Here is a 27,038-nt window from a genome sequence, read left to right as displayed (position 1 = left end):
GTTTCACCAGTCTGGTGACCCATTAGGACAGGGTTGCACCACAATGGGGTGAGGCTAGATGAGAGGGGAGGAAAAGGCCTGCGTGGAAAGTCCCAGTGAAGCTGGGTTTGACTCCCCTACAATCATAGCCTCCATAATCCTGGCAAAGTAGGAACGACTTAGAGATAAGTACAGTCAAGTGTCACTTAATAACGAGGATTTGTTTTAAGAAATGTGTAGTTATGTGATTTTGTCATTTACACACATCATAAAGTGTACTTACACAAACCTAGATGGTATAACCTACTACACACCTAAGTTATATGGTATAGCCCATTGCTGCTAGGCTACAAACCTGGACAGCATGTTGCTGTATGGGATACTGTAGGCAATTGTAACACAATGGTAAGTATTTGTGTATCTAAGCATATCTAAACATAGAAGCAGTACAATAAAAATGCAGTATTATAATCTTATGAGACCACCATCATATACACAGTCCCTCATTGACTGAAACGTCATGACTGTATTCTTATTGCAGGGATCAGGACAAGAGTCACAGGCAGGAGCATCTACAGAGCTGAGCAAGTTTCAGCCCCTGGTTCAAGACGGGCCTGGCCCTGCCCATCAACACAGAGGTATCCTTAGCCAGGAACCTCCAAAGAGAGGAACAGGATGCACTTAGTCAAGATCAGGATGCAGTGAGTTGAGAATGCACTAATTTGAGAGCCCAGGATTCATGGCTCAGGCCAGGTTGTCATGGTATTAGACCCCCAGAAGGCAATGATAAAGGACAGGCTTTTCTCCCCACCAATTCCTTCCAAGTGATCCCCAAAAATAGGGCTAAATGGGACTCAGAGCTTTCTCTACCTTGAGAGAATCCTTGCCTTAAACTCCCAGAAAAGCCACAGAGCTCCCAACAGGAAGGTTTCACACTGTGTCCTTGAGCATGGAAACAAGTTCTTCAATGCCAGATAGGTAGGAGGGAGGGCTGGAAAAGGAGATGGCTTGCTAAAGGCCAAGAAGAATAATTCCCTAGAGAGAAAGTCCTTGTTCTCTTTCCTACAACACAGGCTAAAAATTGAACCCCCCTACCTGCCTAATTCGTGGATACCATCCAACCATTCATTCACTTATTCATTTGTTCAAGAAATATTCAATGGGGTTCAACCACACATTAACATGATTTCATTACTCTGGGAGTAATGAAATTTATGCAAAAAAAAGTGCCTGCTTTCATTGAAAGGAATAAATATTTAAAATAAATAAATACATAAAATCCACTAATGATAAGCCTGATGACGGGTTTTGTGGGTTTTTTTGTTTAAGAAAAACAGGGTATAAAAAAGAAATGAGCATGGGGAGTATGTGGCTACTTTAAATTACGGTGATCAGGATGGCTTCTTTGAAGAGGTAGCATCCAGGTGAGACCCACGTGAGTAGGAGGCAGGGAAGGGCATTCCAGACAGAGGGAAAGGCAAGAGCAAAGCCTCAGAGACAGGAGCAAGCCTTGCATGTTGGAAAAATGCAAAGAAGTTTTGTTGAGGCTGGAGTGGGGTATCAGAGGAGTGGAGGGTGTGCAAGGAGGTTGTGGAGGCAGGGACCACCTCCAGCCTTCCTCCTGCCCTCCAGGCCACTAGGCCCATCCACAGTTCCCTGTCCCTTTACCCAGTGGCTGGGTTGATCCTGTTAAAGTTCTATCTGGGGCTGGTTTGGAGGGCCTCTGGCTTCTACTCTGTGGAGAGGCCTCTTGGTTCTATGCACCCTCCCAGGAAAGCCCCAGCCCCTTACCTCCCTGCCCAAGCATCAAACACAGAGATTAGTGAGTGATTTCTCTGGGTGTCAGCCCTTGGGTGTGAGATTTAAACCCTTAATTCCAAACCATTACAACATGGGTATCCAATTGCCTCTGATGACTTCAAATCATGATTTGCTTGTGTGTGCCAGACATTTTGTCAACGAAGGATTTCTCTGCCTGCTTCAGTTTTAAGTGAGTCTGCTGTTTACTGAAACTCCAGCCTAATTAAAAACACCCAGACAAATGACAGAATGAAAGGGCATAGAATACCTCAATGAAAGTCTCCGTGAAAGGGTTTGTGGGCTCATCTAAGGAAAAGGAATATGAAAGTGTGTGTAGTCAAAAAATGATGAGTTCATGTCCTTTGTAGGGACATGGATGAAGCTGGAAACCATCATTCTCAGCAAACTATCACAAGGACAAAAAACCAAACACCACATGTTCTCACTCATAGGTGGGAATTGAACAGTGAGAACACATGGATACAGGAAGGGGAGCATCACACACCGGGGACTGTTGTGGGGTTGGGGGAGTGGGGAGGGATAGCATTAGGAGATATACCTAATGCTAAATGACGAGTTAATGGGTGCAGCGCACCAACATGGCACATGTATACATATGTAACAAACCTGCACGTTGTAAAACTTAAAGTATTATAATAATAATAATAATAATAATAAAGAAAGTGTGTGTAGTAGGGGACAGAAAAGGGACGCTGTTAAGAGCCTGAGCTCTGGACTCTGTCTGGGTTCGAATCTTGGCTCTGCCACTTGCTAGCTGTGTGACTCTGGGCTGATTACTACCTTCTCTGTGCTTCAGTTTCCTCATCTGTAAAATGCAGAGAGCAACAGTGTCTTTAGTGTTGTGATGATTAAAGGAGTAAATACATAGGAAGCACTTAGAGCAATGCCTGGCAAATCATAAGGACTCAAAGGTTGTTCACTTGTATTGCTATGGGTGTGTCGTAAAGCTGATATGGTCCTAGCTTTGTGTTCATAATGGCTCAGTTCAGGTGGTTGGAGCAGGAGGCACTGGAGCTAAGACTGTGGGCTCAGGGCCTCAAGTCCCTAGAATCACACCACACTTCAAATCATTAAGCTCACACACACAGCCTTTTGGTCCTAGAGGGAAAAAATACAAAGATGTAGACAGTGCATCACAAATTCATTCTTCCTTTTGGAGAGAAAAGCTCCAGGCCATGGTGGTGCATGAAAGATAATGCCTGGCGCTGTGTGAGAGAGGCTCTGGATGTGGCGCACTGACTCACTGGGCCACCAAGAGAAATCTAGTTCCCAGAAAGTTAGGTCTAGGTCTGTGCTTTCAAAATTCAAAACAAAAAATTTTAAGCAATTGACCCTTTAATTCAAATGAAATTTCACCAGGAACCTCAACATATAAAACTGATAAAAGAGTCAAAGAACCCCAGTCTCTCAGTCACCCCCTTTCTTTTTCTGACAGTCCCTGAAAGAACTGTGAGGAACATGATTTTAAAAAGACACTGACTTAACTATCAAAACCCCAAGAGAAGAAGTGTGCATCAATTCCCGCAGTTATACACCCTCTAATACTTCTATTAATTAAATTAAAAAATAATATATGTACATAGTTTAAAAAAGTAAAAATCATCTCAAAAAGCAGCAATGCCTGCTCTACTCCTTCCTACTTTTAGGTTGCTCTCCCCAAACACAACAACTCTCAACCTTTTAAGCCGTTTCTTTGGAATTGACCTTTCTTTCTTTAAATAATATGGTTATACTGCTAGTTCTGGATTTTTCCATTGTAGACATTTCTCTTTTGTTACTCTATAGTGGAGGATAAAATTTATCTCTCTTCATCACCTCTATTTTGCTCTTCCTATATCTCTCCACAACATAACACTTCCCCTCCCCTATTCACTCATATATATCAACTTTTTGTTAATTCAATATTTGCTGTTTACATGATAATATCTATGAAAACATTGTTCACAGATGAGCCACATAATGTACTGTGGTTAGTTTTCCTTTCGTGAACATTTTTTCCTATTTTTCCTTTGCTTGGTTTTGTGTACCTACAATTAATTAATCCCAAATTCTCACATAGGGCTATAAAACTCCTAATGAAGTCAAATCTACCATGTAACTAAAGAGTTTCATGTTTTCTTGAGGGGGGGGCAGTATATCCCTCTTGGAGATGCTTGGTCTTCCTCCCATAGTCTAGATGGGTTGCTCTGTAAGTCAGCGGTGCTGCTATTATTCTGGTCTTTCTTTTGCTATCATCCTAAGAATACTCTGAGCTTTTCTCTTGAGTTAAATACCAGGATCCTGGATTCCATGGTTTAGTTTATTCCCCCTGCCCCCACCCCACCCCTATTTTTAGGGAAGTGCATCCTCTAGTATCTTCCCAAGAAGAACTGTTTGGGAAGTGACTATTTGTGGAGACCATGCATGTCCGAAAGTATTTTTATTATATGTTCACCCTTGATTTATGGTGGGCAGGTCAATCTTCTTCTTTATTATCAGCTTAGTGGCACTTGTTAGACCCATGCATTTTGGTCTTTGTCCAAAAGTTGAAGAATAGTTGTGTATTTAACCCTACACATGGGGCAGGATCCTCCAGCTCACTTGTGAGAGGACTCCTGGAGACATAAATACCTGACGCTGCGTGTGTGACATGCAATCTACAGCAAGATAAGGCAAGAGATAATTAATACCCTCCTCATCTGCCATCATGTTTTAACTTAGCAAACACTTGCAGAGGACCTGTACTCTGTGCCATGTACTGTGCTCAATGCTGGGACTTGTTTAGGATTGAGATAATTAATATATATTTATTTTGACAGGTTCACATGGAGCCCTCAGGCCATATGGCAACATTAAGACTTTTCTGTCAAGCTGCTCTCTTCAACTAGGTCAGTTTCCCTCACTTCAGTCAGCAGAAGCCAAACTCAATAGATAAGCCTGCCAGGAAAAGGACATAACAATGAACACCAGCCTCTTGCAGGTGTCACTCAGCACACAGTACAGAAGACCTATTGTCTAGAGTTGAGGGGCTCCGAGGGGTCAGGCGAAGCTCAGCCTCAGCTTCTCAGACAGTGAATGTGCCAGAAACTCTGTGCTCTGCTCCAGGCGAAGTCCATGGAGCTTCTGGCAAATGGCCCATTCCTCGTAAGTGAGCCCAAGTGGAGGGGATCTCAGAGCAGGAGAACAGGATGAAAGATAGCAACAACAATGACAATAATAATAGTTGTTTTTATTGTTGCTACTGAAGCCAGAAGAGATATCCCACTTTCTTTTATTATTTATTTATTTGTTAAATTTTTTTGAGACAGAGTCTCGCTCTGTCACCCAAGCTGAAGTGCAGTGGTGATTATAGTTCACTGCAGCCTCAGCCTCCTGGGCTCAAATGATCTTTTGACCTCCTCAGTAGTTGGGACTACAGGTGCGTGCCACCATGCCTGGCTAATTTTTGTATTGTTAGTAGAGACAGGGTTTTGTCATGTTGCCCATTCTGGTCTCAAACTCCTGTGCTCAAGTGATCCACGCACCTCAGCCTCTCCAAGTGCTAAGATTACAGGTGTGAGCCTGGTCAGAGAAATATCACTTTAATGTGATTAATTGGAACACTAGCACTGTGCTAGGGACTCAGCAACATTAAGACATAACACTCACTTCTGCTTTGGTTCCCACAGATGTTTTTCATTAGAAGTAAGTGAAATTTCAAGAAAGGAATCGAACAAAAGATAAAGATTACTGCAGTAAAAAATGCAGAAAAAAATCTTTTCTGACCCTGCCACACTACTGCTAGAATGTATCCCAAGGACATAATGAAAGATGTGAGATGTTACTGCTAGAAATTATGAAGTAATGAAAGGTCTGAGAAAAGATATAGTCTTAAAGATATTTGCTGAAATGTTTCTATAAAATTAAAACATGAAATAGTTTAAATATCCTTCTCATTAAAAATTTGGGTAGTATCCTCATTCAATAGAAGACAGTCTATTTTAATGACTATGTAGTCACTAAAAATATATTCTAGAAATGTATTTATTGATGTAGAAAGACATATGTACAAATACATATATGTGTATACACATATTTTGAAAAATATCTGATAGCAAAAATACCAACATAATATATTACATATTATTTTTATACATATACCTATACATATTCAGAAAAAGATATGAGGCTGGGTGCAGTGGCTTATGCCAGTAAACCCAGCATTTTGGGAGGCCAAGATGGGCAGATCACTTGAGGTCAAGAATTCAAGACCAGCCTGGCCAACATGGCAAAAACCATGTCTCTACTAAAAATACAAAAATTACACAGGTGTGATAGCACATGCCTGTAATCTCAGCTACTAGAGAGGCTGAGAGAGGCAGGACAATTGCTTGAACCCAGGGGGCGGAGGTTGCAGTGAGCTGAGATTGTGCCACTGCACTCCAGCCTGGGTGACAGAGCAAGGCTCTGTCTCAAAAAAAAAAAGAAAGATATGATAGGAAAACATCAGAAGAGTTAAAAGAGGTTATCTCTGGGTTGGTGGAGTAATTGTCAGGTTTTTTTTTTTCTTTTTTCTTGCTTATCTATATTATCCATGATAATCTGACTTTACTTTTGTAATTGAAAAAAGAGGTATTTTAACTATCTAGGATAAAGAAGAAAGGAAGGGCTTCAGCAAGCCAAGGACAAACCTTGAAGGTGGCTCTCCAAGGTGTATGGAGAAACTATGTATATATATATACACACACATATATATATACATATGTATATGTATACACTGTTATGTGTACATATGTATATATATACACATATATGTACATATGTATACATGTATATACATATATATGTATATATACACATACATATATACATATACATATGTGTGTGTGTGTATATATATATATATTATATATATATATAATGTTGGCTTAAACAACAGAAATTTGTAGTTTCATGGGCCTAGAGGCTAAAAGTTCAAGATCAAGGCTTCCTTCTAAGGTGTGAGGATGAATCTGCTCCATGCCTCTCTCCTAGCTTCTGGTGCTTGGCTGCCAGTCTTTAGCGTTCCTTGGCTTGTAGGTGTATCTCCTCGACTTCTGCCTTCGTGTTAACACAGTATTCTTCTCATGTGCATGTCCATTTCTGGGTCCAAATTTCCTCTGTCTACTGCTTCCACATCAAAGCAAAACCTCTTCTCAATGGAGTCTGTTTTCTTCCGTGTGCAGGATTTGAGGGTAACTGATTCACAGTCTCCCTATTTCCTCCTGACTTTTGGTCAAATGGTACCATGGTGATTTGTTTGGAATCCCATTTATATATACGTACAGTAGTGCTTCACCCAAGAAGTTCCAAAGTGATGTTTCTCCTACACATAGAGGTATCCCTCCATGGTGTAGGGACTGATGCTCTTGTGTTCAAGGGGATTCTCCTTCATCTTTTTCCTCAGTGATTCCTGGCCTGTGGCTTCTGACTTTTTGGAGCACGGACTTGAGTAGACCTGGCTTCAGGTGGCTAAGAGATTAAGTTTTGGCTGCAGCTATAAGGGTCCAGGCCACCCACATAAGGTTGGTGTGTCAGGGCTTGGCTTTTGCTGTTGCAAGAAGCATCCAAGCATCAAACTTGGAGGTAATAGAGAGGTCATCTCCCATCAGCAACCTTTACAAAGATGCTGATCTGGTAGATGAAACTCTTTCTTAGTTCAGATTATAAAAACCTTGCCAATAGTCCTTAACTGTATTTCATCTGCCTTCCAGTTAGCTTATAGGTTAGATGAAACCATACTCATGGCTGTGCAATGTGGTGCTATCAGAGTGCTAGCCTTCCACTTGTAACACAGTTTGAAGTCAGGTAGCGTGATGCCTCCAGCTTTGCTCTTTTGGCTTAGGATTGTCTTGGCTACACGGGCTCTTTTGTTGTTCCATATGAAATTTAAACTAGTTTTTCTAATTCTGTGAAGAAAGTCAATGGTAGCTTGATGGGAATACCACTGAATCTATAAATTACCTTGGGCGGTATGGCCATTTTCATGATATTGATTCTTTCTATCCATGAGCATTGAATGTTTTTCCATTTGTTTGTGTCGTCTCTTATTTCCTTGAGCAGTGGTTTGTAGTTCTCCTTGAAGAGGTCCTTCATATCCCTTGTAAGTTGTATTCCTAGGTACTTTATTCTCTTGGTGGCAATTGTGAATGGGAGTTCACTCCTGATTTGGCTCTCTGTTTGTCTATTATTGGTGTATAGGAATGCTTGTGATTTTGCATGTTGATTTTGTATCCTGAGACTTTGCTGAAGTTACTTATCAGTTTAAGGAGTTTTGGAGCTGAGACGATGGGGTTTTCTAAATATACAGTCATGTCATCTGCAAACAGGGATAATTTGACTTCCTCTCTTTCTATTTGAATACACTTTATTTCTTTCTCTTGCCTGATTTCCCTAGCCAGAACTTCCAATACTATGTTGAATAGGAGTGGTGAGAGAAGGCATCCTTGTCTTGTGCCGGTTTTCAAAGGGAATGCTTCCAGCTTTTGCCCATTCAGTATGATATTGGCTATGCGTTTGTCATAAATAGCTCTTATTATTTTGAGATATGTTCCATCAATACCTAGTTTATTGTTTTTAGCATGAAGGGGTGTTGAAGTTTATCAGAGGCATTTTCTTCATCTATTGAGATAATCATGTGGTTTTTGTCATTGGTTCTGTTTATGTGCTGCATTACATTTATTAAATTGCCTATGTTGAACCAGTCTTGTATCCCAGGGATGAAGCCGACTTGATCATGGTGGATAAGCTTTTTAGTGTACTGCTGGATTCGGTTTGCCAGTATTTTTTTGAGGATTTTCGCATTGATGTTCATCATGGTTATTGGCCTGAAAATTTCTTTTTTTGTTGTGTCTCTGCCAGGCTTTGGTATCAGGATGATGCTGGCCTTATAAAATGAGTTAGGGAGGAATCCCTCTTTTTCTATTGTTTGGATTAGTTTTAGAAGGAATGGTACCAGCTCCTCTTTTTACCTCTGGTAGAATTAGGCTGAGAATCCATCTGGTCCTGGGCTATTTTTGGTTGGTAGGCTGTTAATTACTGCCTCAATTTCAGAACCTGGTATTGGTCTATTGAGGGATTTGACTTCTTCCTGGTTTAGTCTTGGGAGGGTGTATGTGTCGAGGAATTTATCCATTTCTTCTAGATTTTCTAGTTTATTTGCATAGAGGTGTTTACAGTATTCTCTGATGGTAGTTTGTATTTCTGTGGGATCAGTGGTGATATCCCCTTTATCATTTTTTATTGTCTGTATTTGATTCTTCTCTCTTTTCTTCTTTATTAGTCTGGCTAGCAGTCTATTTTGCTAATCTTTTCAAAAAAACAGCTCCTGGATTCATTGATTTTTTTGAAGGGTTTTTCGTGTCTCTATCTCCTTCAGTTTTGCTCTAATCTTATTTATTTCTTGTCTTCTGCTAGCTTTTGAATTTGTTTGCTCTTGCTTTTCTAGTTCTTTTAATTTTGATATTAGGGTGTCTATTTTAGATCTTTCCTGCTTTCTGATGTGGGCATTTACTGCTATAAATTTCCTTCTAAACACTGCTTTAGCTGTATCCCAGAGATTCTGGTACATTGTGTCTTTGTTCTCATTGGTTTCAAAGAACTTATTTATTTCTGCCTTAATTTCATTATTTACCCAGTAGTCATTCAGGAGCAGATTGCTCAGTTTCCATGTAGTTGTGCAGTTTTGAGTGAGTTTCTTAATGCTGAGTTCCAATTTGATTGCGCTGTGTTCTGAGAGACTGTTTGTTATGATTTCTGTTCTTTTGTATTTGCTTAGAAGTATTTTACTTCCAATTATATGGTCAATTTTATAATAAGTGTGATGTGGTGCTGAGAAGAATGTATATTCTGTTGATTTGGGGTGTAGAGTTCTGTAGATGTCTATTAGGTCAGCTTGGTCCAGAGCTGAGTTCAAGTCCTGAATATCCTTGTTAATTTTCTGTCTCATTGATCTGTCTAATATTGACAGTAGGGTGTTAAAGTCTCCCACTATTATTGTGTGGGAGTCTAAGTCTTTTTGTAGGTCTCTAAGAACTTGCTTTATAAATCTGGGTGCTCCTGTATTGGGTGCATATATATTTAGGATAGTTAGTTCTTCTTGTTGCATTGATCCCTTTACCATTGTGTAATGTCTTCTTTGTCTTTTTTGATCATTGTTTGTTTAAAGTCTGTTTTATCAGAGACTAGGATTGCATCCTCTGCTTTTTTTACTTTCCATTTGCTTGGTAAATCTCCCTCCATCCCTTTATTTTGAGCCTATGTGTGTCTTTGCACATGAGATGGGTTTCCTGAATACAGCACACTGATGGGTCTTGACTCTTTATCTGATTTGCCAGTCTGTGTCTTTTAATTGAGGCATTTACTCCATTTACATTTAAGGTTAATATTGCTATGTGTGAATTTGATACTGTCATTATGATGCTAGCTGGTTATTTTGCCCATTAGTTGATGCAGTTTCTTCACAGTGTCAATGGTCTTTACATTTTGGTATGTTTTTGCAGTGGCTGGTACTGGTTTTTCCTTTCCATATTTAGTGCTTCCTTCAGTAGCTCTTGTAAGGCAGGCCTGGTGGTGACAAAATCCCTCAGCATTTGCTTTTCTGTAAAGGATTTTATTTCTCCTTCACTTATGAAGCTTAGATTGGCTGGATATGAAATCCTGAGTTGAAAATTCTTTTCTTTAAGAATGTTGAATATTGGCCCCCACTCTTTTCTGGCTTGTAGGGTGTCTGCAGAGAGATCCGCTGTTACTCTGATGGGCTTCCCTTTCTCTCTGGCTGCCCTTAACATTTTTTCCTTCATTTCAACCTTGGTAAATCTGATGATTATGTGTCTTGGGGTTGCTATTCTTGAGGAGTATCTTTGTGGTGTTCTCTGTATTTCCTGAATTTGAATGTTGGCCTGTCTTGCTAGGTTGGGGAAGCTCTCCTGGATAATATCCTGAAGTGTGTTTTCCAACTTGGTTCCATTCTCCCCGTCACTTTCAGGTACACCAGTCAAACGTAGGTTTGGTCTTTCCACATAGTCCCATATTTCTTGGAGGCTTTGTTAGTTCCTTTTCATTCTTTTTTCTCTAATGTCATCTTCATGCTTTATTTCATTAAGTTGATCTTCAATCTCTGATATCCTTTCTTCTGCCTGATCAATTTGGCTATTGATACTTGTGTAGGCTTCACAAAGTTCTCGAACTGTATTTTTCAGCTCCATCAGGTCATTTATATTCTTCTCTAAACTGGTTAATCTAGTTAGCAGTTCCTGTAACCTTTTATCAAGTTTCTTAGCTTCATTGCATTGGGTTAGAACATGCTCCTTTAGCTTGGAGGAGTTTGTTGTTACTCACCTTCTGAAGCCTACTTCTGTCAATTCATCAAACTCATTATCCATCCAGTTTTGTTCCCTTGCTGGCGAGGAGTTATGATCCTTTGGAGGAGAAGAGGCACTCTGGTTTTTGGAATTTTTAGCCTTTTTGTGCTGGTTTTTCCTCACCTTCATGGATTTATACCTTTGGTCTTTGATGTTGGTGACCTTCAGATGGGGTTTTTGCATGGTCATCCTTTTTGCTGATGTTGACGTTATTGCTTTCTGTTTGTTAGTTTTCCTTCTAACAGTCAGGCCCCTCTACTGCAGGTCTGCTGGAGTTTGCTGGAGGTCCACTCCAGACTGTTTGCCTGGGTATCACCAGCGGAGGCTGTAGAACAGCAAATATTGCTGCCTGATCCTTCCTCTGGAAGCTTTGTCCCAGAGGCACATCTGCCAGATGCCAGTGTATATGAGGTGACTGTTGACCCAGTGACTTGAGGAGGCAGTCTGTCCCTTAGCAGAGCTCGAGCACTGTGCTAGGAGATCTGCTGCTCTCTTCAGAGCTGGCAGGCAGGAAGGTTTAAGCCTGTTGAAGCTGTGCCCACAACCGCCCCTTCTCCCAGGTGCTCTGTCCCAGGGAGGTGGAAGTTTTATCTATAAGCCCATGACTGGGGCTGCTGCCTTTCTTTCGGAGATGCCCTGCCCAGAGAGGAGGAATCTAGAGAGCAGGCCGGGCTACAGCAGCTTTGCGGTGCTGCAGTGGGCTCCACCCAGTCTGAACTTTGTTTACAAACAATGGCTTTGTTTATTTACACTGTGAGGGGAAAACCACCTACTTAAGCCTTAGTAACGGTGGATGCCCCTCCCCCCACCAAGCTCCAGCTTCCCAGGTTGACCTCAGACTGCTGCGCTGGCAGCAAGAATTTCAAGCCAGTGGATCTAACTTGTTGGGCTCCATGGGGGTGGGATCCACTGAGCAAGATCACTCAGCTTCCTGGCTTCAGCCCCCTTGACAGGGGAGTGAACAGTTCTGTCTCTCTGGTGCTCCATGTGCCACTAGGGTATGAAAAAAAAAAAAAACTCCTGCAGCTAGCTGGGTGTCTGCCCAAACGACTGTCCAGTTTTGTGCTTGAAATCCAGGGTCCTGGTGGTGTAGGTATCCAAGGGAATCTCCTGCTCTGCAGATTGCAAAGACTGTGGGGAAAGCATAGTATCTGGGCCAGAATGCACAGTTCCTCACAGCACAGTCCCTCATAACTTCCCCTGGCTAGGGGAGGGAGTTCTCCAACCCCTTCTGCTTCCCAGGTGAGGCAACAACCCACCCTGCTTCTGCTCACCCTCTGTGGGCTGCACCCACTGTCTAACCAGTCCCAATGAGATGAACTGGGTACCCCAATTAGAAATGCAGAAATCACCCACCTTCTGCATTGGTCTCACTGGGAGCTGCAGACCAGAGCTATTCCTATTTGGCCATCTTGCCTGGGAATCCAAGCTTTTTTATATATGTTGTTTCCCAATCCCTGTGACTCTTCAGGCTAGATGTTATCTCTGTTTTTCAAAAGAGGAAATTGAGCTCAACAATTTGCCCATCACCTCATGTGAAGGAGCAGAGCTGGGATTGGCATCAGGTCTGCATTACTCCAGAGCTCATGTTTCATCTTGTACACAGGGCTGCTTTCAACCCCTCCCATCCTTCTGTCTATAGCTCACATTCTAGCATCAACTAGATATCAACTGTTTACTGCCTTGTGGACTCTATTGTCTTTGGCTGTGTTGGGCTGTGTCCCTCTTCTTCCGAATCTCACTGAGTGCCCAGCAATGCACTGGACCAATGTGGATGAGTGAAACTGAAGTTCAGAACTAGTGAAATCATTTTAAGGTAAAATCGTAGCTTTTCCCCATCTTCCACCTTGCCCTCCAACCCTACCCCATCATCTTGTATTAGCTTTGCACTGGGAGTTGAGTTCCTAAATTTTCATGGTAAAATTCAAAATTCTTCCAAAGTTTGGGGTTATTCTTTAGGCAGTAGTGGTGGAGGGCACCCAAGATCTCCTCTGGTTGTTTCCTTACCTGCCTATCCTGTCTTTTTACCCATTTCTTCCCACCCCAGTCTTTGAGTCAGTCATCCAGGCCTGCCTCTCGTTCTTGAATGTTCCAAACTCCAAGGCTTTTTCCCCATCATGTCTCCTGCCTGGATTATTACAGTGTCTCCTCTGTGTCAAACACTTAATAAATGGTTGTTGTGTAAGTTATCAAATGGTGAATGAATGAATAAACACCTTCCACTTCAACTAGTTAAGTCCTGCCCTGCCTCTGAGGCTGAGCTTGGTCACATGTCTTTGTGAAGTCTTTCTTCCATCACTCCAGCCCATATGTGTTAAGTGTTCTTCATCTGGAATGCTTAGCACACATGCAATCCACAGTGCTGGTTGATCACTCAACATGCACCATCTTGTATGTTTAAGGTGTTTTGTGCACATGCCCTGCTCTATGGAGGTAAGAGATGTGTTTTTTGCTGACTTTGTAGACAGAGAGTTCCAGATTTGAGTTCCAATTCCATCGCTTGCCAGCTGAGTGAATTTGAAGAGGTTGCTTAACCTCTCTGAAGCTCAGTTTCTTTATCTGTTAAAAAGGGACACTGCCTGCCTTATCACTTGCTTTGTAGGCTAAGTGGCTTTTCTTTTGAGGGTCAATGAGTCAAATTACAAAATAATGTGTAGAGTATCATCCCAATTTCATAAAAATAAGCATTTATTTTCTCAGACTTACATACCTACAGGTTTGTTTGTGTGTTAGTGTAGATAAAGTCTGAAAGGACACATACTAAACATCAACACTTATATTCAATCTCAACCTTTCTCTTCTATATAGTAGTTACTTGTGTATATGCCTGATTTTTCTTCCCCAAAATTGTAAGAACCTGAGTCAGAAACTGACTTTATCAGTCAGGGTGGGCTAAATTATGCAGTGGTAACCACCTCAAAATCTGAGCTATCGAAACAAAAAGATTATTTCTCACTTTCAATACATGTCCACTGTGAGCCAGCCAACAGATTCCACATACCACAATCAGTAAAGATGCAAGCTGCCAGACCCCACACCATCTAAAACGTTGCCAGGTAGCATGCTGCAGAGAAAGGAGAGAAGGATAAAGCATTTGTTCTCAGCTCTTGGCCAATGCAAGTCACATGGCCACACTGAACTTTGAGAAGGCAGAAACATACAATCTTCTTCTTATGTGTCTAGGAGGACTGAAACCCCAGACTTCTGTGAAGTGCTTAACAGACTACCCCACTGACTTGACTTTGTTTCTCTACACCCAAGATGATGCTGTGCACGTAGTGGTCACTCAGGTAATATAGATGATGTAAGGCAATGCAATAAAATCCAGGTGCTACTTGAGGTTCTGAAGAAAAATATATAAAAATAACTAACACTTAAGTTCAATAAAAAGTGAGGGAGAGAAATATATGCATACTCAAGCAATCACAGTAGTAGACTGGCACCAATGCTTTAGTATTATAAAATAAACCCAGTGAAAGTATATTACTTTTCTATTGCTGCTGTAACAAATCACCATAAACTTAGTGGTTTAAAACAACACAAATTGATTATTTTACAGCCTTGTAGGTCAGAATTCTAACACGGATCTCAACAAACTAAGAACACAACTGTTGACATGCTGCATTGCTTTCTGAAGGCTCTACAATCTGCTTATTAGATTGTTGGCAGAATTCAGTTCCTTGTGGTTGTGTGACTGAGGTCCCATTTTTTTGCTGGATTTAGCTGAGAACTGTTCCTAGTTTCTGGAAGCCACCACATTCCTTCACTCATGACCCCCTTCCTCCATCTTCAAAGCCAGCAATGGTGGGTCAAGTCCTTCTCATGTCACGTCTCTGACCCACTCTTCTGCCTTTCTCTTTTACTTTTTTTTGGATAGAGTCTCCCTCTGTTGTCCAGGCTGGAGTGCAGTGGCACAATCTCAGCTCACTGCAACCTCCACCTCCCAGGTTCAAGCGATTTTCCTGCCTCAGCCTCCTGAGTAGCTGAGGTTACAGGTGCACATCACCAGGGCTGGCTAATTTTTGTATTTTTAGTAGAGACAGGGTTTCACCATGTTGGTCAGGCTTATCTCAAACTCCTGAGCCACCATGCCCGACCCTCTTTCACTTTTAAAGATTTGGTGATTAAATTGGGACCACCTGGATAACCTGGGCTAATCTCCCCATCTCTAGGGCCTTAATCTTAACAATATCTGCAAAGTCCCTTTCGCCATGTAAGGTACCATATTCACAGGTTCCAGGGATTAGGGCATGGATATCTTTGGGGGAAGGGCATCATTATTCTTCCTACCACTGTTTAAAATATATATATATATATATAATATGTACACACACACACACTATGTATGCATGTATACATTATATATACATATATAAATTTTACTTATTTATTCACACTTCACTGAGATTGAGCCATGGAGGGAAAGAGTCATTCCAAATGGGAAGACCAGGGAAGACTTCAGCTGGGCTTGAAGGATGTGTAAATTCCAACAGGCAGAGATGGGGGAATGGGCTGTTGAGGGGACTCCAGGCTGAGGGCTGAGCATGCAGAAAGAGGATGGGAGGTCCCTGCCAGGTGTGCCCATGGCAAGGGGAGTGCAGCCCTGGGACATGGGAGAGGACAGGACAGGAAGCAGAGGCAGGTTTGACTGGGCAAGTTTGGTGAGGCAGCATGTCGCTGGAGAGAGGAAGGAGCATGGGGGCTGTAGAGTCAGACCTGGGTCTGAGTCTCAGCTCTGACACTTGGCTGTGTGACCATGGGCTTACTTTACTTAACCTCTGTAAATCTCAGTTGCCTCCACTGTGAAGTGAAGCTGCTAGCAATAGCACCTATATCTTAGGGTTGTTGGGAGACTTGACTGAGACAATTTAAAGTGCTTAAAATTTAATGAAGGATGCTATTATTGGTATTACCAGCCAAGTCCTTGGACCACGATTGGGTCACCTGCCCTGAGGGGACAGAATCTGGGAGAACCAAACAGGCGGGCTGCGGGCGAACTCTGCCAGCCTCCTCTTCTTACCTCCCATGCCAACTGCATGGATTTTGTGAGTTTCCCACATCCACAGACCTTTATGGTACCATGCAGGGAGAACCTTGCTCCCTCCATCCACTGGCAACTTGGCCTGGAATGGTGCTTAACCATGAATGACAAAGGGACAGTACCAAGACCAGTCCTCAAATAAAATCACATTCCCAAGTCCTGAAAGAGGGTTTGGGCACCTCTTCTTTCCCCAGTGTTTTTGCCAATTTTTTTTTTTTTTTTTTTTTTTTTTTTTTTTTTTTTTTTTTGAGACAGAGTCTTGCTCTGTCACCCAGGCTGGAGTGCAGTGGCATGATCTTAGCTCACTGCAAGCTCCGCCTCCCAGGTTCACGCCATTCTCCTGCCTCAGCCTCCCGAGTAGCTGGGACTACAGGTGCCTGCCACCATGCTTGGCTAATTTTGTGTATTTTTAATAGAGACAGGGTTTCACCATGTTAGCCAGGATGGTCTCGCTCTCCTAATATCGTGATCCGCCCGCCTCGGCTTCCCAAAGTGCTGGGATTACAAGCGTGAGCCACTGCACCCAGCCTCACTTTTTTTTTTTTTTAAATGACGCAAGGCAGTCTTCACTTTTCAATCTACAAATTTTGGGCCCTAAATACAGAAATGTATGTTGCACATAATTGAATTGGGGTCAAGTGTTCAGAACGCATCTTCAGAGAGTTGCAGGAAGGGCACAAATGTGTGTGTGTGTGTGTGTATGTGTGTAAATAAAGCAAAAGCAAATATCCTTGCAGAATTATTGATTTTTATACAATTTGTAATTATAAGCTGAAAAGCATATGAAAAAGGAAAAACACGTGTCAGATTTAACCAGCAAGTATCCATTTTCTTTGAAGAGCTACAGACCTAGCATAATCCCTGCTAAGTCAACAGAACAGGTCGTGGAGCTTTAACTGCTTCATACAAGGCAGGTGGCAGGCAAGAGCAATACCTTTATTCTCACCACCCACCCCCTCCACCTCCACTGTAGTTTCTTTCATACTACCAAAATAACAAGTAGTTACTTTAGAAAGTACAGACTACTAAATAGGAAAAAAATAAGGTTTGTATACAGACCCACCTCCCAAATAAAAGTGCAATTAATATTTTATAATCTTTTTCATTTTATCTCCATACAAATACATTTCAATCTAACCCAAATAGAATTACTTTGCACATACTATCTTGAGAAAATGAATATTTATTAAACACCTGTTATGTCACCTCCCTGAACCCCAGTTTCTTGCTCTGTATCTCACATGGTATTTGTAAACCAGTAATAGAAATGTAAGCTAGCAGATAGTAAATATTCAATACATGTTAACAATTATCATTATCATAAACAAGAATCATAATTATTTTTATCTTGCTTAATTATCACAAAAACTCTGCCAAATTACAACAGACTGAGGCCCAGAGAATTGCCATGTGTGATCTACATAACTTTTAAGGGGTGAATTCAGGATGTGGAAAGATGAATAAAAAGAGAAAGCCCATTTTTCATAGATGTTACCTTGAGAATCTTCAAGTCCTTCAACTCCAGTTACTGACAAAATCCAGGATAAGACAGTTTGCTTCAGAATTGTCTCAGTGCATCAGCTAAAATGATTTGTAGCCAATTGGTTCCATCCTTAAAGTTCCATCCTTTGAAGAAGGAGCTGCAAGAAAACCACTATTCAAGATGGCTTTCCAAGATCCTAGGCTCCCCCAGTCCTGCCTGGCCCTCTTGATTTCCAATCCCAATCAATTCCTTTTTAATAATCACAGTTCAAGCACAAATAAGAAGTAATCCAGGTTACTGCTAAACCTTGTAAAGGTTTTGGGATTAGCCATTGCATCCCTGTGCCTCCTTAACCTCTCATGAGAACACATAATTGAGAACTTAAAGCTCAGCTGTCGTTGTCTTCCATCTGCACTTTATTGGTCTTTATTCATTCGGTTCCTCAAGCCATCAAGCTAGAGTGGATTAGGCAGGATTCATCCCTCAGGTGGTCACCTTTGCTGCTTTGCCTCACACGCAGGCACACACAGGCACATGCGCATATGTACACACACATACCACACCACACACACACACACACACACATATACACATACATGCATTCAGCTTCCATGAGTCATAAGTTTGAGCATCCCAAAATCCGGCACCCTATGCTGGGCTGGCCCAGATCACACCAGGGCAAATGTTGTTTGGCACACAGTTTGGTTGTCTAAGGGAATGTGGATTCAGGTGGAATTAATTAAGAGAGAACTAACTTCCAGCTCTTTATTAGTGTGTTGCACCTGCATCCTAGTGGCCAGCTCCTCTCCAGTCCCTAGAGAGGGAACTAATGACTAAGCCAGGGCAAGACAAGGGGTTTAGGGACAGAGTCAGCAAGACACTCAAGCTACATGGCCAGGGTGGTGTGAGGAACTTCTCCCTGAAAGGCCCCATTGCTAAAATAGCTTGTCTAGTGATAGTGACAAATGCCTGGAATTCTACCATTAGAAATTCATCCCCATGGATTAAAGTTTTGGAGCTGCAGAAGACCCTCTGTTAAAACGCACATACCTCTGGGGAAATGAATGCAGTCATGTTAATCAGTAATGCATTAATATAAACTATTGTATTAGATTACCTCCTGTTATTTAACATGGTCCTTAGGGATCCAGGACACATAAGTTTGGGTGAGAGGCTTAATCGAAGGAACGTGGAATGCCAAGGAAGGCAGTATGAGAGCACTGGGCTCTGGGAAGGAAGGGGCAGAGGACATGTCTGACTTTACATCTTGGTTACCACTGGCCAGTGGCCTGACTGGGCTGCAGCTACTGCTGGGTGAACTTAGGCAGATCCCAGGCCTGTCTCAGTGACTCAGCCACACCCTGAAGGTAATCAAGGTGACCTACATCTACAGGCAGCTGGTGCAGGATTAATTAATGACTGCAAGGGAGCCTGAAAACACCAGGTCCATTGACACGCAAGGCATGATTATTAAGTCATTAGGAGGACTGGCTAATTATCATTTCTAAAGTTGCTGTGAGTTTGTCATAGATGGCTCTTATTATTTTGAGGTATGTTCCTTCAATGCTTAGTCTGTTGGGGTTTTTTTTTTTATCATGAAGGGATGTTGGATGTTATCAAAAGCTGTTTCTGCCTCTTTTGAGATGACAAATGGTTTTTGCTTTTGATTCTGTTTATGTGGTGAATCACATTTATTGACTTGTGTATGTTGAATCAGCCTTGCATCCCAGGAATAAAGCCTACTTGATTGTGGTATATTAGTTGTTTGATGTGCTGTGGATTCAATTTGCTAGTATTTTGTTGAGGATTTTTGCATCTATGTTCATCAGGAATATTGGTCTGAAGTTTTCTGTTTTTGTTGTGTCTCTGCCAGCTTTTAGTATCAGGCTGATGCTGGCTTCATGGAAAAAGATACGGAGGAGCCCCTCTTTCTTGATTTTTGGAATAGTTTCAGTAGGATTAGTATCAGTTCTTCTTTGAATGTCTGGTAGAATTTGGCTATGAATCCATCTGGTCTAGGGCTTTGCTTTGGTTGGTAGGTTCTTTATTACTGATTCAATTTCAGAACTTGTCTTTGGTCTTTTCAAGATTTCAATCTCTGATTCAATCTTAGAAGACTGTGTGCTTCCAGAATGTTTCCATTTCTTCTGGATACTCTAATTTGTGTGTGTAGGGTTGTTCATAATAGTCTCTGAGGATCTTTTGTATTTCTGTGGGATCAATTGTAATATCACCTTTGTTGTTTCTGATTGTGCTTATTTGGATCTTCTCTCTTTCTTTTTCTTTGATAGCTAGGGTCCATCTATGATAAACTCACAGCCAACATCATACTGAATGGGCAAAAGCTTGAATCATTCCCCTTAAGAACTGGAACAAGACAAGGATACCCACTCTCACCACTCCTATTCAACATAGTACTAGAAGTCCTAGAAAGAGCAGTCATGCAAGAAAAAGAAATAAAAGGCATCCAAATAGGAAACCAAGAAGCCAAACAATTTCTCTTTACTGACAATTATGATTCTATGCCTAGAAAATCCTAAAGACTCTGCCAAAAGACTCCTAGAATTGAAAAACCACTTTAATACAGTTTCAAAATACAAAATCAATGCACAAAAATCAGTAGCATTTCTATACACCAACAGCATCCAGGGTGCACGTGGAATAAAAAACACAATCCTACTCAAAATAGCCACAAAGAAAATGAAATTATCTAGGAATACAGCTAACCAAAGAGGTGAAAGACCTGTACAAAGAGAACTACCAAACACTGCTGAAAGAATTCAGAAATGACACAAATGAACAGAAAACATTCCATGCTCATGGATTGAAAGAATCAATGTCATTTGAAATGTCCATACTGCACGAAGTAATTTAAAGATTCAATGCTATTCCTATCAAACTACCAATGTCATTCTTCATAGGATTAGAAAAACTGTTCTAAAATTAATATGGGACCAAAAACAGCTCAAATAGCCAAAGCAATCCTAAGCAAAAGGAACAAAGTCTCACATTACCTGACTTCAAGCTATGCTATAAAGCCACAGTAACCAAAACAGCTTTGTATTGGTACAAAAACACATAATGGAACAGAATAGAAAACTCAGAAATAAAGCTGCACATCTACAACTATCTGATCTTTGACAAGGTCAACAAAAACAAGCAATGGAAAAGGATACACAATTCAACAAATGGTGCTAGGATAACTGGCTAGCCATATACAGAAGATTGAAGTTGGACTCCCACCTTTCACCATATACAAAAACTAATTCAAAATAAATGAAAAAAATTTAATGTAAGACCTCAAGCTATAAAAATCCTGGAAGACAACCTAGTAAATACTCTTCTCAACATCAACCTTGGCAAATAATTTTTGACTAAGTCCCCAAAAGCAATTGCAACAAAAACAAACACAGACAGTGGGGCCTAATTAAACTGAAGAGCTTCTGCAGAGCAAAAGAAACTACTGACAGAGCAAACAGACAATCCCTACAGAATGGGAGAAGGTATTCACAAACTGCATCTGATAAAGACCTAATATCCATGATCTGTAAGGAACTTAAGCAAATCAGCAAGCAAAAACCAAATAACCCCATTAAAAAATGGGCAAAGGACATGAACAGACACTTCTCAAAAGAAGACACACAACTGGCAAAAAAAATGAAAAAATCCTCATTATCACTTATTATCAGAGAAATGCAACTCAAAACCACAATGAGATAGCATCTCACACCAGTCAGAATGGTGATTATTGAAAAGTCAAAAAATAATAGTTGCTGGTGAGGCTGCAAAGAAAAGAGAACACTTACACACTTTTGTTGGGAATGTAAATCAGTCCAGCCACTGAAAAAAGCAGTCTAGAGATTTCTCAAATAACTTAAAACCAAGCTACAAGTCAACCTAGCAATCCCATTATTGGATATATACCCAAAAGAAAATAAATCATTCTCCCAAAAGACACATGCACTCATAAGTTCATCTCTGCACTATTCACAATACCAAAGACATGGAATCAACCCAAGTGCCCACCAATGTTTGACTGGATAAAGAAAATGTGGTACGTATACACCACTGAGTCATAAAAAATGGAGTTATAAAAATACACTATGCAGTTATAAAAAATGAAATCATGCTCTTTGCAACAACATGGATGGAGCTTGAGGCCATAATCTCAAGCAAATTAATGCAGAAACAGAAAAACAAATGCCACATATTCTCACTTATATGTGGGAGCTATACATTGATCACACATGGACTTAAATATGTAAACAATAGGCACTGTGGACCATGAGAGGGTGGAGGGAGAGTGAAAAAAAACTATCAAGTGCTGTGCTCACTACCTGGATGACAGGATCTGCACTCTAAACTTCAGCATCATGCAATATTTCCATTTAGCACATCTGCACATATATCCTTTATAGCTAAAATAAAAGCTGCAAAAATAAAAAATATAGTTGCTGATGGAAAAGGATAACTATCTGTTGCTCTAGATGGGGAAAGCATGGAGAATGGTGAAAAAGGATAGGGAAGGTAGAAGGCACACAGGTCTACCCCTCCCCACTTGCTTTCAGCCTGTGTTGGGAAGCTGGATTTTTCTGCACCCAGAGTAACCAACCTATAGGGCGCTAGTGGCATGTATTGGGTTGTACAAGGAGCAGCAGTTTGTAATTGTTTTTTCTAGGCTGCTAGCTGGCACTACCTGCCAATTTGACCACCTAAGAAATGGGAACACCAAACACTAAAGAGAAGAACTGGTCTGTGATGACTCCACACATTTTCTTGGGTGGTCCACATGATAGGTGTGCCCAAATGTTCTAGAGACTAGATAGGGAGGGAAAACACCAGCAAGGCGTGGCTAAACTCAGCCATAGATAGATGTGTGACCTTGTGGGTGATAGTTTCTTAACCTCCTAAACCTCAGTTTCTTCATCTACAAAACTGGGCGTCACAAACCCTATCTCAGGTTTTCCCTCCCAGGATTGATGTAAACATGGACTGAGACAACAGATATGGAAGTTCTTTGTGCAGCATAAAATGCTATTTGAATATTATCTCTATTGTTCCAGATGCCTCTGCTGTGTCATTTAAGGAAGCCTTGTTTGACCCTATGGGTCTTACCCAACAGTCTGCCACAACATCTATGAATCTGAGCATTTGTCAGCATTTTCATTAAAGAATTTTCCCACTTGGAGGTTCATCTTTAAAGTGCCTACATACTAGTCAACACAATAACAAGATAGACGAGTATGAACTGGTTCTTCAGATCAGTCAGTTGTCTAGAAAGTTGCTGAGGATATAGGATTTGGGATAGGTAACTTTCGATGGATAGGATGGAGAGCTCAAGGAAACAGTGCCAAAAAGGTGCAGAAGGAGGAATCCTATAAAGAGAAGGGTGAAAATAGAAAGAAACATATTGTTGCTATTGATTTTAAGGCTTTCATACAGTTCTTTCCAGAATGGAATTTTTGTGCTTATTTTCTCTCCTAATTCTCATAGCAGCCTGGTGCCTATTCTTTCCTTTTCACATAGACTAAATTGAGATCTGGAGAATTTAAATGACTTGCCCAATGGTACATGGCCCTTAGATCTAATATGTAGTGGAGGCAGGACTCAAATGCAGATCCTGAGTCTCTAAATCCTGTGCCCTTTCCACCACACTCTCGTACCCACACTTCACATTTTACTTGAAGGGAAGAGTCTTTTCTGATTTGAATTTACCCAGCCCCCAAGGCTTTATCTTTCCTTCTTTTGGAGAGTAACTGAAATGTTTGAGATGCTCAGTAGGTAGCTGGCACCTTTCTTCTTCCTTCTTTTCTTAGTGGGTCACTCCAGTATGTTCAACAGAGCAGTAATAATAGCTAGCATTCATAAAGCATTACTATGTGCCAGGTGTTTTGCATATGCTATACCTCATTCTCACAGCAATCTGTAAAATAGGTCTCATATATTCAGTCTACAGAGGCAAAGACCAAGGCTTAGAGAATATAAACAGCTTGCCCAAGGTCATATAGTTGGTAAACAATTGAGCCAGAATTCAAACCCAGTTCTGCCTATCTTTAAAGCTCATGTTAAGAGGCATTGTCATCATTACACAAAAGCTACCAAGTGTTGTCTTTTTCTTTTTTTTAATAGTTATTTACAAATTCTCCTTTACATGAATGTTAAACTGTTATAAGCCACCTTTACTCATAAATAATTTTATTCATGTTTTCTTGGGGCCTATGAGCAAGAGTGTCTCTATATTATATACCTAGAAGTAGAATTTGTGTTTCCTATAGTGAGGAGCATTTTCAACTTTACTAGGTAAAGCGGTACTGATTTACACTATTACCTGTGCATAGGATAGTTTGTATTACTCTACTTCCTAGCCAACACTTGCATTGTGAACATTTTACATTTTTTCCAACTTAGTAGTGTGAAATGGTGTCTCATTGTGGTTTCAATGTGCATTCTCCTAACAACTGATAAGGTTAAGTCTCTTTCTATAGGTTATTAGCTATTTGTGTTACCTTCTTAATGAAATGCCTATTCATAGCTCTGGCTGCTTTTCTATTAGGTTTTTAATTTTTTTCTTGATTTGTAGAAGTTCTTTATATATTAGATACTCTGGATACTAATTCTTTGTAGGTTATACATACAGCATATATTTTATCCTGCTTTGTGGCTTGTCCTTCACTCTATAATGCCCTTTGGTGAACAGATTTTATTATAATATGTTGAGTTAATCAACTTTAAAAGGTTTTGTTTACATTGGATTCACCTGGGTAATCCAAGATAATCTCCTCTTCTCTCGATATCCTTAACTTAATCACTTCTGCAAAGTTCCTTTTGCCATGTAAGGTAACATAGTCACAGGTTCTGGGGAACAGAATGTGGACGTTGGCAGTGGGGGGATTATTCTGCCTACCACATGTCACCCTTGACTGAGGACTTGGGAAAGAGGAAGCCTTGTCTTCTTTGCCAAATCACGCAGAATGGTACTGACATCATGATGAGTTGGGGACAGGAAAGAAGCAAGTCACGGCTCTGGTGCTAAGACTTTCACTGTTTTTACTGATATTTAGTAAATTTTCTTAAATAAATGTTGCTTTATTCACTGTATAACCTCCAGACAATTTCTGAGAGTTTAAATGGATGGTTTTTAAAATAATTTTCTCCAGTTATGGTAGTTTCACTGGAGAGAAGTTCTTCAAATCCCCTCACACTGCATCTCCAGAAGTAGAACCTCTCAAGCAAGTTCCTGAACTTAGTTTTGCTGGGTATGTAAGTGGAGGTTGATATTTACTTCCTGTCAGTGTGCAAAGATATTCCTGTGCTCTGTCTTTCATTATTTCTTTTCAGAAGTTTAATCCTAGTCTAATTGCTTATAGATTACCTGTCTCTATCAATTATCTTCCTGGTTGTTTTTAAGACTTTCCCTTCTTCCCAGGCACTGTGCATTTTACTGCAATGATTTTAGCTATTGATTTTCTTTATATTTACTCTTTGCAATTTGTTGAACTTTCTGAATCTAATTGATGTATTTCTTAAAATGTGGGAGATTCTTAGTGTATGTCTTCTCAATATTGCTTTCTCCTAATCTTTTTAATTTTTTTTTGCAACACCAATTAGACATATATTAGCTTCTCTTAGTGTATCACAAACACCATTTTCCCCTTTCAGCCTTCCATGTTCATTAATATTTCTTTTATATTTTCTACATCTTGATCTCTGTATGCTGCATTTTGGGTAATTTATTCAGATCTATCTTCAAATTAAATAATTAACTCTTCAGCTAGGAGATATTAATTTTTATAAGAATATTGATTTTCATTACTGCATTTTTTATTTCTGGAAGTTCTATTTAATTATTATCCAAATCTGCCTAGTCACATTTTTCATCATATTTTCAATGTACAATTTCTATTCTGTATCCATGAGTCAAGTATTTTCAGCCTTTGTAGGCCTATTTTTCACTTATAGTGGTTTGTTTTCTCATATATATTTTGATTTTACTTATATGATCATTAAAACATTACCTATGGATATTCTTATGGTTGGTTTTCAATGGCAATCCACTAGAGAGGGTTAGTGTTTGCTCCTGCCAGTACTTGAAAGAACTAACTCAGGAACAACTAATATTTGGTTTGAGGTGTTTTGTAACAAACAGAGAATATGAATTAGAATCCAAGCCCATAGGAAGACTTACTTGTAGATATGAACCCCTGAGGAAAACAACTTTTCCCTCTATCCAGTGCCAAAGCTGAGAAACACCTCCTTCCTTGCCCCTCTTATTGGGTGTATCTTTTTCTCATAGATGATATTTCACTGAAGGAGCAGCCCTCTCGGGATCCTAATTTTATGTAAGAATCTCTCTCCCTACTTCCACTTCGAGCATTCTTCATCCCTTATCCCTTGTCTTCATTTGTTACAAATGCAGGTGTCAAAAACAAGTAAACAAATATAGGTTATAGATTATTGGAGAAGTTGACAGACTTAGTGCTAACTTCTCTCCACGGTTTTATATTTCAACTTTGCATTTAGCATCTGATATGGTTTTACTGTGTCCCTACCCAAATCTCAACTTGAATTATATCTCCCAGAATTCCCACGTGTTGTGGGAGGGACCCAGGGGGAGGTAATTGAATCACGGGGGCTGGTCTTTCCCGTGCTATTCTCCTGACAGTGAATTAAGTCTTATGAGATCTGATGGGTTTATCAGGGATTTCCAATTTTGCTTCTTCCTCATTTTTCTCTTGCCACCACCCTGTAAGAAGTGCGTTTTCCCTCCTGCCATGATTCTGAGGCCTCACCAGCCAGGTGGAACTGTAAGTCCAATTAAGCCTCTTTTTCTTTCCGGTCTAAGGTAGGTCTTTATCAGCAGTGTGAAAACAGACTAATACAGCATCTAAGAGAATCTCTTCTCTTGTAATAGCAGCTAATAGTTGCTTAGAAGAGTTTTATCTTATATTTTATCTGGCACTTATGTTTTTTCTTTTTTCTTCTTGCTTTTTTTTTCCAGAGGATTTTTTTTACACTATCTAGTCTTTTATATTGCTGAAAATATAAATCCCCATAATGTCCTTTCCCCTCTTTTCCTTCTTGTAAAACCCCCACTTATCTTTAAATTCCTTGGTGAGATGTTGTCTCTTCTAGGGGACATTCACTGCCCTACTCCCTCCTGAAGCAGAATACATTAGTCCATTGTCTGTGTTCTCACATACTGGGACTGTGGCTTTAATAAAGATCTCTCACATTTTTTATAACAGTTATTTCTTTATCTGTTACCTCCTACTGTTCTGCAAGATCCAGTCAGAGTGTTTTAATTATCATTTTACATTCAGTGTTTAACAAAGTGCCTGGCAGAAAATGAACACAT

The 27,038-nt window shown here is 40.4% G+C and overlaps 1 long non-coding RNA gene across 2 annotated transcripts in view; it reads right to left on the bottom strand.

Annotated features, from left to right (window-relative positions):
- Nucleotides 1-27,038, bottom strand: part of LOC106635257 (uncharacterized) — a 184,601-nt gene that overhangs the window by 128,438 nt on the left and 29,125 nt on the right. For both annotated transcript variants that reach the window (XR_001338615.5, XR_010113421.1), the window contains exon 2: nt 17,696-17,840. This is a non-coding gene — a long non-coding RNA (uncharacterized LOC106635257). The remainder of the gene's footprint in view (nt 1-17,695; nt 17,841-27,038) is intronic.

Source organism: Pan paniscus, chromosome 9, assembly GCF_029289425.2.
Source record: "Pan paniscus chromosome 9, NHGRI_mPanPan1-v2.0_pri, whole genome shotgun sequence".
Classification (NCBI taxonomy): Eukaryota; Metazoa; Chordata; class Mammalia; order Primates; family Hominidae; genus Pan; species Pan paniscus.
This window is presented reverse-complemented; position numbering and strand designations above follow the sequence as displayed.